The following is a 12,696-nucleotide window of genomic DNA, read 5'->3' as shown; positions in this document are numbered from 1 at the left end:
CATCATTTGCCACTGCTGCTTCCCCATTAAACTCTACAAAATCACAACTCATTTTTTCCTTATAGAGTCTAGCCACACAGTTCAAGGAGACAATTCATCTGGCACCTTACAGGTCACAGCAAAGGCATTTCAGATTTTGTATTCTTTAGAGATTTCTGCAACGCCCTATATCTCAGAGATGAAACCAAACATTCCTACTCAAAATCAAGAGAGCAAAGCAAGTCCAATAAAAAGTCATAGCCGGGCTTCCCTGGTGGCGCGGTGGTTGGGAGTCCGCCTGCCGATGCAGGGGACGCGGGTTCGTGCCCCGGTCCAGGGGGATCCCACATGCCGCGGGGCGGCTGGGCCCGTGAGCCATGGCCGCTGAGCCTGCGCGTCAGGAGCCTGTGCTCCGCAGCAGGAGAGGCCACAGCAGTGAGAGGCCCGCGTACCGCCAAAAAAAAAAAAAAAAAAAAAGTCATAGCCACCCTTAGAGCTTTGGGACAGCTGCCATTAGCTGGCATCTGGAACTTTTGCCATTAAGGGAAACAGTTCATTCCACTCTAACAAAGGCTATAGAGCCTAGAAATTTTGTGTGGGAACAGTAACAGTCACAAGAAACCCTGAGTCACTTTTCATCATTTTTCTACCCCTTGATTGGTTATTCCTGAGTTTGGAGTAGTCCCTTTCCATTTCACGGAGGAAAATTGAACTTCCAGAGACTGGGATGACTGTCTCAATTCTTTGGGTTTTTTCCACATTGTGCTTAGGTAAAGAAAAAGAAGATTAAAAAAAAAAGCTTCCCTGGTGGCGCAGTGGTTGGGAGTCCGCCTGCCAATGCAGGGGACGCGGGCTCGTGCCCGGTCCGGGAAGATCCCACATGCCGCGGAGCGGCTGGGCCCGTGAGCCATGGCCGCTGAGCCTGCGCGTCCGGAGCCTGTGCTCTGCAACGGGAGAGGCCACAACAGTGAGAGGCCCGCGTACCGCAAAAAAAAAAAAAAAAAAAAAAAGCCAGACGCCAAAGGTGCTAGTTTACCTAACAACAGGTGCTATTATGACCACCTGCCAGGATTCTGAGAGCTGGGATTTTTGGAATCCAGCCTTAGCCAAAATTGTGTGGTAAGGCAGTCCAGGAGGCAAAGCATATTAAAGAGCCAGCCATGCGGGACAGCATTCCAAGGCCGGCCGCCCACCCCAGGCTGAGAAGGGCGGCTGCCCCAGGGGAAGCTGCAAAATTCACAGGACAGGTAGCAATGCCAAAGGGAGAGGAAACCTGCTTTGTGCTCAGCCATCTCTGCCTACTGCCAACCCCTTTCCTCAGCCTGGAGTACGGCCACCAGCCTGGTGGCACCTCAGAATCTGCCCTTTGCCTTCATCCCTCCTCAAGTAAACGATTCTTACCTGCACCTCCCTTCTTGGGTACAAGAACAGATTGTTGCTCTGAGGACTTTTGCCCTCTTCTTACACATGGCAGCTTTATATTTCAGTTGGAGACTTAATGGGAGACTTTGCAAACAACGTCTTCAAAAGAGGGTCTAAAGGTGAAATGTGGCAGTGTGGGAAGGGGGAAGAAGGAGGGTGAACTGCCTGGCAGGTAACACAAAGGGAGGAGAGAGAGAAAGAACCCATGGCCAGTCTAAAGGTGGCACCTGCTGTCCACCCCGGCTGATCCTTACCATGTAGTAATGTGAGCCCAGGGTCACCAGATGGTCAGATTCTTTACTCCCTAGAAAACCTGGAACACTGGATTTTTATGAAACCTCAATTTTAACTTCTGGCTCCATTAGTAAGAGTCTGGTGTGGGATAAACGAAAACACATCTGGTTTAATCCGGACCGCGGTCTGCCAATTCTTGAGCACTCCTTTTAGGTATACTCCTGTCCTATTGCCCACCAATGGGATGAGCCTGCCCACTTCATTACCTTGCCTACACTGGCAAGGGACTTTATTTGCAGAAAACACTGAAAGATGTATTTGTCAATTGAAATAGCTTACTCACTTTGTTTGCTATTGCTGACCAGGTATCCAAATAGGATATACACAGAATTTCAGATGCTTCCTCCCTGTCTCCCCACATTTTAAAAAATTGAGGTAAAATTCATATAACATAGAATAAACTAGTTTTAAAATGTACAATTTAGCAGCATTTAATACATTCACAGTATTACATTCACAGTGTTGTGCAACCACCATCTCTAGTTATTTCCAAAACATTTTCATCGCCCCAAAAGCGGAAACGATGCACCCATTAAACTGTAACTCCCACTCTCTCCTCCCCCTCACCCCTGGCAACCACTAATTTACTTTCTGTTTCCATGTATTCACCCATTCTGAATATTTCGTATAAATGGAATCATGTAATATGCGACTCTTTGTGTCTAACTTCTTTCACTCAGCATAATATATATATATATATTTTGTGGTACGCGGGCCTCTCACTGCTGTGGCCTCTCCTGTTGCGGAGCACAGGCTCCGGACGCGCAGGCTCAGCGGCCATCGCTCACGGGCCCAGCCGCTTGGCGGCACGTGGGATCTTCCCGGACCGGGGCACGAACCCGTGTCCCCTGCATCAGCAGGCGGACTCTCAACCACTGTGCCACCAGGGAAGCCCAATAGTCTCCTTTTTAGTGCACAGCACACACACACATTTTGATCCTAGGATGCTAGCACTAGAGAGGATTTGCAACCATATCATATAACTCTCTCACTGTTTATATCACTTTTTTTTTTTTTTTTGCGGTACGCAGGCCTCTCACTGTTGTGGCCTCCCCCGTTGCGGAACACAGGCTCCGGACGCGCAGGCTCAGCGGCCATCGCTCACGGGCCCAGCCGCTTGGTGGCACGTGGGATCTTCCCGGACCGGGGCACGAACCGGCGTCCCCTGCATCGGCAGGCGGACTCTCAACCACTGCGCCACCAAGGAAGCCCCTCTCTCACTGTTTAAATGGGAGAAACCGAGGGTCTGAGAGAAAGCAAGACCTTCAGGTTACACCAGTACTGGACTGGTTGCTATTCTAAACTTTAGAAACTATGAACACTTCCAGATATGTTCAAGCAAACAAGGGGAGAAGCCACCATCTCTCTCGTCATGTGTGCTGCGTCACTCAAATTACAATTCTGGACCGGTCACTCCATGGAACCCCTGCAAGCTCTTCCTCTTCCCTGAATGTCACTCCCAGTTGGGAAAGAATGGAGTAGGGACAAGTGCAATAGCAGTAAAGAAAAGAGGAAGGAGAGCTGTGTTACACTGTATCTGGGAGTTCTTGTTTGAGGTTATCTATAGATGGTTGAACAAGCCACAGGGTGGCCCCAAGTGGAAAGCTTCCTCCACTTTCTGATGTGGTAATAGTGACACGCCTTCGTCCCATACCCCAGGATGCCCATCTGTCCTCAGCCCTTCCCCTTGACTCACTCTCCGGGGCCCTCACTTCCTCTGTGGTTTGAATAGCCACAGCCAACATTACTCATCTGGCTCCTGACGTGTGGAATTCCCAAGTTTGCTGAAGGACACCTCCTGCCTTCATACCTGCTTGCAAGCTCCCAGGACCAGCCTTGGTACCTAGGTTATGACCACCCCATAATCAGCTTTGGGTTTTGCTGCTTTGAAGATTTGGGGCAGCATGTCTTCATTGTCTCATTTTCCTTGGATAAAGTCTTTAAAGGACCCCTTCTACTCTAATATTCATGTTTTTGGTCAACTATGTTTATTGCTATGAATCTTTCAGAATATCCCTATAGTCTATAAATAATTTGTCTTTTGATGGTCCCTTTCACTTAAAAGATTTTATTTTTCTGCTGTGTATTCTGCTCTTCAAGCATCAGTCTACTCCCATCTGAGGGTCTCTGTACCTGCTCTTCTTTTTGCCTGAAACACTGTTCCCCAGATCTGAAATCGTTGAGTATTGCTTGTAGGTCAGATCTCAACGCCAATGTCATTTTCTCAGAGGCTCTCTCTGATCACCCTATTTCATATTGCCCTTTCCACCTCAGTCACTATCATGGACCCTGATTTCTCTTCTCCATGTCACTGTTTGCTATCTGAAATAGTCCTGGTCCCTTATGGTCCATCGCCCCTACTGAACTGATGGACTTTAATTGGAACAAGGATTTTTGTTATGTTCACTGCTGTGCTTCCAATGCCTGCACCATGCCTGGCACGGAGTAAACTTTCAATGTGTGGTTGCTGAATAAATGACCAGTTTTCTAGTTCAGAATTATCTGTTCTAAATACTCTCAGTTGACCCGCTTTTCCCTTAATAAAACTCTCCCACCCCCAAACTCTCCAATCTTAAATCAGCAAAAGTCACTCTGGACAATCTTGAGATAGGTACTCCTGATCAATATTTTGGCAGGGTATTAGGTTCGGGATGATGGATGGTGAAAGGATGTATTTCTAACATATATAAAAAACCAGTCAGGATCAGTCTACTCCTCCAGGCTTGGAAGAATCTTCAGGATGGATCTTATCAAATGAAGTCATCTACAGTGTTAAGTGGGTAAAAGGTCCAGCCTAGAAATACATGATTCTGTTGCCCTGGGTTTTTAGAATTCAAAGGACAATAAGACTAATTATCTTTGCTTTTAGTCTTGAAGAACTAATTATTTTCTATTCAATAATGAGATATAGATTGCAATTATAAGCTTTAAAAAAATCTGCCTTCCAGAAAGTGGCACACTCATTTGGACTTAATTGGTGTTCTGTTCTCTTGCATGTATGGGCTCATTCTGTGCTGATAGAAAGTTCATTAAAAGGGAGATCAGAGTCCCCAAGTTCTTACACTCAGTTAATTGACACATTTCCATACTGAATTACTTACTCTCTCCTAGAGACTATGTCACAAATCTTCTCAACTCACAATGATTCCAAAGGGGCCTGTGTGTTATTAAGGAGGCTGTATATGAAAGTCCTGCTTTCCTGGTTGGGATTTAAGTTCTAATCCAGCCTCCACTGTTATTTCCCTAAATTTCTGCCACCCCCAATTTAGGAGCCTCCATATCATTCCTTAACTGCGTAGTTAATATATAGAGACAACCCCCAAAGTAATGGCAACAGGTCAGTAGGACATTACAAATCAATAGCCTCATGAGCATACCTGGGAGGATCTGATAACCTTTTCCTTTATATGCAATGAATGTGAACCAGTTAAGAGTTCTATTGCAAGATCCTTCACCCAGCTTTCTCAGACCTCTGGAGCTAAGGAGTTTTCACCTTTCCTTACACCAGTTTACTCTTCTGTAGCACATGGAGTTTTCTTCTAATAAGAAATAAAACATAACATGATTTAAGACAACAATCCTCTTTCGCAAAACTTAGAGAAAAGGCTGATATGAGGACCTACTGTATAGCACAAGGAACTGCACTCAGTATCTTGTAATAACCTATAATGGAAGAGAATGTAAAAAAGGAATATATATATTTATATATATGTATAACTGAATCACTTTGCTGTATACCTGAAACTAACACAACATTGTAAATCAACTATATTTCAATACAAAATTTAAAAAATGGAAAAGCATTGGTTCCTAAGGAGGGTAAACCTCAGCTACCCATGTTATCTTAAATGAGTCAGAAAGGGCCAACATTCAGTTATATCTAAGATAAAATTTATTGTCATATTTCCCAATTTTAAAAAAAATTGCTGAGAAGGGAATCCTAAAATCTCTCTAAAGAAATAAGAGGCAATTAGAAACCATGAGATATTTCAGTAAGGTGGCCAGTTACCAAATCAGTAGCCAGAAAGTTGATAGCTTTCCTATATTTTGTGCAAATAACTAATTCGAAAATAATGGAAAAGGTGCCATTCCCAGTAGTGTATATAAGAATAAATGTGTAAAACCTACATTTAAAAAGTTCACATTCGAGGGACATAAAAAGGCTTGAATAATGGAAAGACATACTTGAAATAGTTAAGGGGTCCAATCTCCCTAAATAAATTTATACATTTAATGCAACCCTAATAAAGACCAACAGGATTTTCTTGGGAAATTAAAAAGTTAAAGTTCACCCAGAAAAATAAAACTTACAAAAATAGTCAGAAAGTTTTTGAAAAGTAACAGGAATTGGGTGGGTAGCAGAGAGGTTACCCAAACATTACCAAATTTGCTTACTGTGGAGCTATAGAAGTTTTCTATTGGTCATAAAGACAAATCTATGTGATGAGATAATCCTGAAATACTCCCAGTGGATGCTATTATCATATAGTAAACTGCAGTCCAAATCAAGATAGATTTTTTTCACTTACAATCAATGTGTTGAGACAAGTGACTAGCCATTCAGAGAGAATACCGAAAGTTGATTACTGTCTTACCCCTAAAACAAAAATACATTGGAGATGGACCAAAGACTAAATATAAAACATTGAAAACCATGAGAGTATTTGAGGATAAAAAGTATGAGGGAATTGTTTTTTATAATCTTGGCACGGGGAAGACTCAAGACAGACACAAAACCTAGAACCTATAAAAGGAAAATGTTGGCAACTTTGACTACACAAAACTTTAAAAGATATTTGCCCTGCAGAACAGATGCCAGAGACAAAGTCAAAGATAAACTGGGAAAAATATCAAATATTCCAGATAGGCAAAGAGCTCATTTCCTCAGTAGAAATGCATAGAAGTCAATGAAAAACAAAATACAACCCAGTAAAACCAAGAGCAGAGGGCGTGACCAGAAAGTTCATGGCAAAACAAACAGGTTACTTAAAACCAGGGAGAGACATTCAACTTCACTTATAGTTTTTTAAAATGCAAATTTAAATGAAATGCCTTTTCCCCATCATTTAGATTAGCGATGATGAAACAGTACAAAATGCACCATCGATCACGAAGACGTAACCTTGGGGCAGCCTCCGTAGGGATGTGCCCATTGCCTGCTACCACAATTTAAAATGTGTTCCCTTTGACCTAATGACTCTACTAGTAATTTATTCCATAGAAAGACATCAGTTCAATAAAAAGTGCATCATTTTAAATGGCTGTTTGAGGCACCAGTTAGGAATATGGACTCTGAGTCACACTGCGCTCAATCCTTGTCTGTGGTCAGCTTTGTGACCTAGGGCAGATAACTTCTGTGTGTTTTCTCATCTGTAAAATGGCAATACTACTATCTCCCTCATAAGGCTGTCACCATGATTAAAGGAGTTCATGTACCTGTATGGTGCTTAGAACAATGACTGACACATGGGCTCAGCTATGAGCTATTCTGTTCATCATCATTAATCTATAGGATGGCTGATAATGTCAGAAACCAGGAAAGCCTTCCTTGATAGGAGAGTAACCAGATAAATTATAGCACTTACACACAATGGAATTCTGGGCAGGTAGTAAGGAGGATAAAGCAGGTCTGTATATACTGATAAGGCAAGAACTATGTGAAATACTACCAAGTAGAAAGGAAAAAACCGCTTGGACAGTGTAGGGTATGCTTTTGTGTTTCTGAAAGAATAATCCTCATAGGAAAAGACAGACTGAAGAGGAGAAATTATGAATGGATTGTCCAGAAAGTTTTGAGAATTCAGTCATTCAGCCAAAGATATTTAAGGGCTTGACTGTATATCATCAGCATCATTCCAGGTGCTGGAGATACAGCCATGAAACCCTGCTCTTGTGGGGTTGTATTTTATTGGGAGTTTGGTGACAAGCCTGAACAAGAACTAGATTATAGAATATTGTGGAATAAAAACTATATTAGGGAAAGAGGATTGAGTGTACGGTAGGGGGTGAATTTTAATTAGGGAGGTTACAGTAGGTATCATTGGGATGGTAACACTTGAGAGGATGTATCATTTAATCTGTAATATGCATGCTTTTTAAAAAAATATAAAATGAACAATTCTGAATTATCCTACTTCTGACTAAGGCATCTGACTTAGAAAGTTCTACCACCTTGGTTGGTGGCATTTCATGTGACTACACCTGAGAATACAGCCTCACCCTCATTTCTAGAAGTGCAGCTCTCCCACCACTAAAGCTACATTCCATCAGTAGCCTTTTCCCTGCACTCACGTTACCGGCCAGTCTGGATGGCAGCTCTGAGGGTGGAAAGGTTTTTCATTCATTCCCTTAGTGGATAAGAAACCAAAGGTGAAGGTTGAGTCATGGGGCCAAAGGGGACCCGAAAGTGCATCTTTCAACATTCTCAGCAGTTGCTGAGAACAGAGGCTGGTGTAACATCCCAACCTACGAGCCTACAGATAACTTCTCAGCCACTCACCAGCACCTGGGTGCTCAGGCCACCGCCTGGCACTAGCCTTCTCCACCAAGCAGGGCCAGGTTCCCAGGCCTGAGTGGCTCTCCTCCCCTGGGGGCCTGGCACCCAGCATGCTCTGAAGCACACACCCCATGGGATGTCCCCAGGCAGATGGGAAAGGGCCTCCTTGTCACCTCCACGGGGTCATTCACGTGTGGCCAAGCAGGAAGACCAAGCATTATCAAAGGGGATCCCTGTTAAAACCCCAAGGGTGGCGAAGCAGTCATTTCCACAGCCCGGAAAGATTCTGTGAGTGCTTAAATAACTAAAACAGGAAACAGAGGGACTTCCCTGGTGGTCTAGTGGTTAAGACTTCACCTTCCAATGCAGGGGGTGCAGGTCAGTTACTGGTCTGGGAGCTAAGATCTCATATGCCTCAGGGCCAAAAAAACAAAACATAAAACAGAAGCAATATGGTAACAAATTCAAAGAAGTCTTTAGAAATGGTCCACATCAAAAAATCTTTAGGGCCTCCCTGGTGGCGCAGTGGTTGAGAGTCCGCCTGCCGATGCAGGGGATACGGGTTCGTGCCCCGGTCCGGGAGGATCCCATATGCCGCGGAGCGGCTGGGCCCGTGAGCCATGGCCGCTGAGCCTGCGCATCCGGAGCCTGTGCTCCGCAACGGGAGAGGCCACAACAGTGAGAGGCCCGCATACTGCAAAAAAAAAAAAAAAAAAAAAAAAAAAAATCTTTAAAAATAAAAGCCAAAAAAACAGGGAAGAGATACTAATCTCCCACATTTGTTTTTCCTAGGCCACACCCAACAGTTCCAGTTTGTCAGGCGGCTGGTAGAGAGAAGGTAAGGGCTAGGCTTGGGAAAGTTCCCTGACCCACCAGCAAACATAACCGTAAATAAATCCTCAGGGTTTTTTTTTTTTGTTTTTGTTTTTTTTTAAAAGTTGTCCTCAGGGTTTTGATGCTTATCCACTGGTGATATCTTTGCTACCGAATAGCACAGAAAAAGCTGTAGGAGTCGGATCAGCTCTTTCCTTGGGTTTGGGTCTCGGGGGTTCCTGGGGCTCAGTCGACAACTTGAGCTGTGAGCACTCCCAGGCAGAGGCTATCTTAATGCAGCACTGTGCCTGAGATACGGTGGGAACCCACCGAGTGCCATCGAGTCACCCTCCCCTGTTGCTCACCATTAGCACAAGATCAGAGAAAGGCACCTAGGGAGGGGAGTCTACTGAAGGCAACAGGTTACAAAACTCAATCCCGCAATGACACGATGTGCGCCTAGACACAGTGGGGGGTCGGGGGAGGGGTGGGGAGAGCCTCTGAGCCCTCCTCAGAAATGCCACAGCTGGACTTCCTGCTATAGCAAGGGCAACACTAAGCAACCCGACCCGAGTGAGGTCAAGGTTCACTCATCCTACAAGCATTCGAATATATGAGCACCTACTATGTGCCAGGCAGTGTGTCCAGCATGGGGAAACTACACTCAGAGTTCATAGTCCAGTAGGGGATAAAGCCAATTCCCCAGGCAGGAAACAAATGATCTGTGGAATGTACCCCAGCTTTGGGAGCATCTGCTCCATACACACTGGAGAAAGTATGTATGTGGCAAGAGATACATTTGCCCTCTGCACTTTAAATTTACGTATAATTTCCTTTGAATAAGGCAAACCAAGATCTTAGACTCAGTGTATGCCCAGCACTGTGCTGTGTGCAAAGGGCCAAACACTTAGAAGGCACAGCTCCTGCCCTCTGGGGACTTATGGGTCCATCGAACACTAAAATCACCTATACAAGGATTCAGTGTGCAAGATGAGCTAATGAATATGAAGAAGGGAAAGGCCAGTGTAGACTGGAGTAGGTGGAGGTGGTCTAAGGAGCACTAGACCCTCAAGGATGTGCGGTCCTTGATCCCCTGGCTGTATCGACTATAGTCTTATGTCCAGGGCCAATCAAGGATGACCACTCCACCAAGGAGGCCAATGGCTGGTAAGACCCCAACTATGATTCCCACCAGGGTCACTGTCACCAAACTATGTTTCTCCATTGTTGTCTGTGTCTCTCCATCTACTTTTCCATGGAGAGAGCAGTCACCATATTAGGTTGGATAAACCTAAGTAGAAGAGAGGAAGAGGAATAGCCGGATGTGGGGTGAGAGGTGCATCACGGTTAGAGGCACCAAAGTGGGACAAGTGTGAAGGGAAATGGTGAAGAGACATGTCTGATGGAGACAGAGGACCAATTTTAGTCGAAAGGGAAAAAAGACAAAGCCTCCAAAGGGCTGAGTAAGACAGTGTCTGGGGCCTGGTATAGACACTACACCACTGGAGTCATCTGGTTCACAAACACCAGAGAGCCTTGGGGTGCCAGGCCTTAGTGGGGTGGGATTTATCAGGAAAGCCTTCCTTAAGTCAAATGCCAAAATCCTCTTAACTCAGTCCATGAAGATCACACAGGATAGTTGCTGAGCCACTCATAGGCTGGTGACAGGCAGTGACAAATCCCACTGGATCTTAGATCGACTTAGTCAACCTTGATGTACTACTGTGCTTCCAACAAGTCATAGTCCAGCAGCTCTACCCTGAGGAAGTTCTTGTCTCAGTAAACATTCCCAAAGGCCTTCCAAGCCTATTGCTGACCAAGTGAATCATGAGAGTGCTGAGGTCAGGAGAACCAGTACCAACCGCTGGAGTTGATAAGAGCCCATATAAGGATAGGCTGGACAAAGTGCTAAGACCCCATCACCCAGGCCAGGATAAAGACAGGCTGATGCCGGAGGCTGTGAAAGAGGTCTCTGCAGAATCAGCCCACTCACTACCTGGTTGGGCAAGTCAGGGGTCACCAGATTCAGTGTGTAAACAAGCAGCTTTATTCCCAATGGTCTCATTTCCAGTGGCAAACATTTAAGGCCATTGCCTTTCCAGGTACCAGAGCAACAGCGCTACCACTTACCAGATATGTGGCCCTGGGACAGTTACTTAATGTCACTGAGCATCAGTTTCCCTCCACTGCACACCAGAAGGGGTAGGTAATTATCTCTACTTAAAAGGGATACTATGGGTAGACTTCCCAGTATGCTGTCCAGCACATAGGAGGCCCTCAGTGAAGATGAGCTCTCTTTTCCCCTCTTCCACTTAAGTCAGTTTCTAACTCCTTGTCCATATCAGATGTTCTATTTCGAGATGTCCCCAAAGAGAAGAGATGGTCATGATCTTTGTAGTATAACTGTCCTTCGACTTACATACAAAGGTCTTAACAACTCCTCATTTCTATTTAAACAGAGGATTTCTAGTTGGGGATCCCATGGTCCACCGCTGAGCTCTGACCCTGCCATCTCCCTCAGCCCTACCGCACCCCTGCATCCTCCCACAAGCCACTCACAACCTCACAACTCTTAGAGTAGAGTGACCCATGGAGACCCAGAGATCTACAACAAGCTTCCCCGCAGAGGGTTGGTACCATGGCCTCGCCACAGCAGTACAAGGGCTGCCTGACCTTCCAAACTCCAAAACTCGTATTTATTCTAATGACATGAATTAAGAGCCTGAAAATACCAGGCTCTGTGCCGGGGAAGAACGAGAGAGTACATTTCTGATCTCATGGTGCGTGGTCACACGGGGGAGGAACAGACCGGGATGTGTTTATAGCAGAGTGGGGCGAGAGCAGCGACGGCTGACCTCAGGGCTGCTGGGGACACGTCACCCCCGTAGGGTGCCTCTGGACACGAGTCACCTGAGGTCACACTCCAAATGAGGGTCAGTTCATCTGCTGGCCAGGCATATGAGACAGACAGAAACAGAAACCTCCTTCCTGATTTCTAAAAATATCGCCAAATCCTGGTTTAGGAATTCACCTGCCTAGCCGTGGGAGGTTTTTTTTTTTTTTCTGAGGTGCAATTCACGTAACATAAAATTAACCACTTTAAAGTGAACAATTCAGCAGCATTTGGTACATTCACAATGTTGTGCAACCACCACCTCTAACTAGTTTCAAAACACTTTCAACATCCCCAGAGGAAATCCTGTACCCATTAAGCAGTTACTCCCCATTCCTCTTTCCTCCCAATCCCTGGCAACCAAGGATCAATCTGCTTTCCATTTCTATGGATTTGAAAGTGGGAGGATTTGCAGGAAAAAAGTTTCTCCCAGTTTCTAATTCTCTGGTCCATGTGCTAAATTAGACTCATCAGAAATGGAGGCAGAGTTTGCCTTCAGAACTGAATGATCCAGAGCTCAAATGCCAGCTCCAATCTCTTCATACTGTGTCCAGTTTATTTCTAAGTCTTGGTTCCCCATCTACAAAAAAACATACCTACCTCATAGGACTGCTTTGAAGATCAAAAAGGTAAAAGCCCCATAAATGAGTAAGCACAGGGGCTTCGCTGGAGGTGCAGTAGTTAAGAATCCGCCTGCCAATGCAGGGGACACGGGCTGGGGCCCTGGCCCGGGAAGATCCCACATGCCACGGAGAAACTAAGCCCGTGCGCCACAACTACTGAGCCTGGGCGCTAGAGC

General features: G+C 45.3%; 1 protein-coding gene across 4 annotated transcripts in view; it reads right to left on the bottom strand.

Annotated features, from left to right (window-relative positions):
• The window catches only part of ACSL5 (acyl-CoA synthetase long chain family member 5), a 45,146-nt gene that overhangs the window by 27,723 nt on the left and 4,727 nt on the right, over window positions 1-12,696 (bottom strand). The window contains exon 1 of one of the 4 annotated variants that reach the window (XM_082639339.1): window positions 1,656-1,948. The exons of the other annotated variants lie outside the window; for them this stretch is intronic. The gene's annotated coding sequence lies outside the window, so the exon portion shown is untranslated. Of the gene's footprint in view, window positions 1-1,655; window positions 1,949-12,696 lie in introns of those variants that run through there. 4 annotated transcript variants of the gene reach the window in all.

Source organism: Mesoplodon mirus (assembly GCF_964341445.2).
Source record: "Mesoplodon mirus genome assembly, chromosome: 2".
Classification (NCBI taxonomy): Eukaryota; Metazoa; Chordata; class Mammalia; order Artiodactyla; family Ziphiidae; genus Mesoplodon; species Mesoplodon mirus.
Note: the sequence above shows the minus strand (reverse complement) of the source record. Positions and strands in the feature narration are given on the sequence as shown.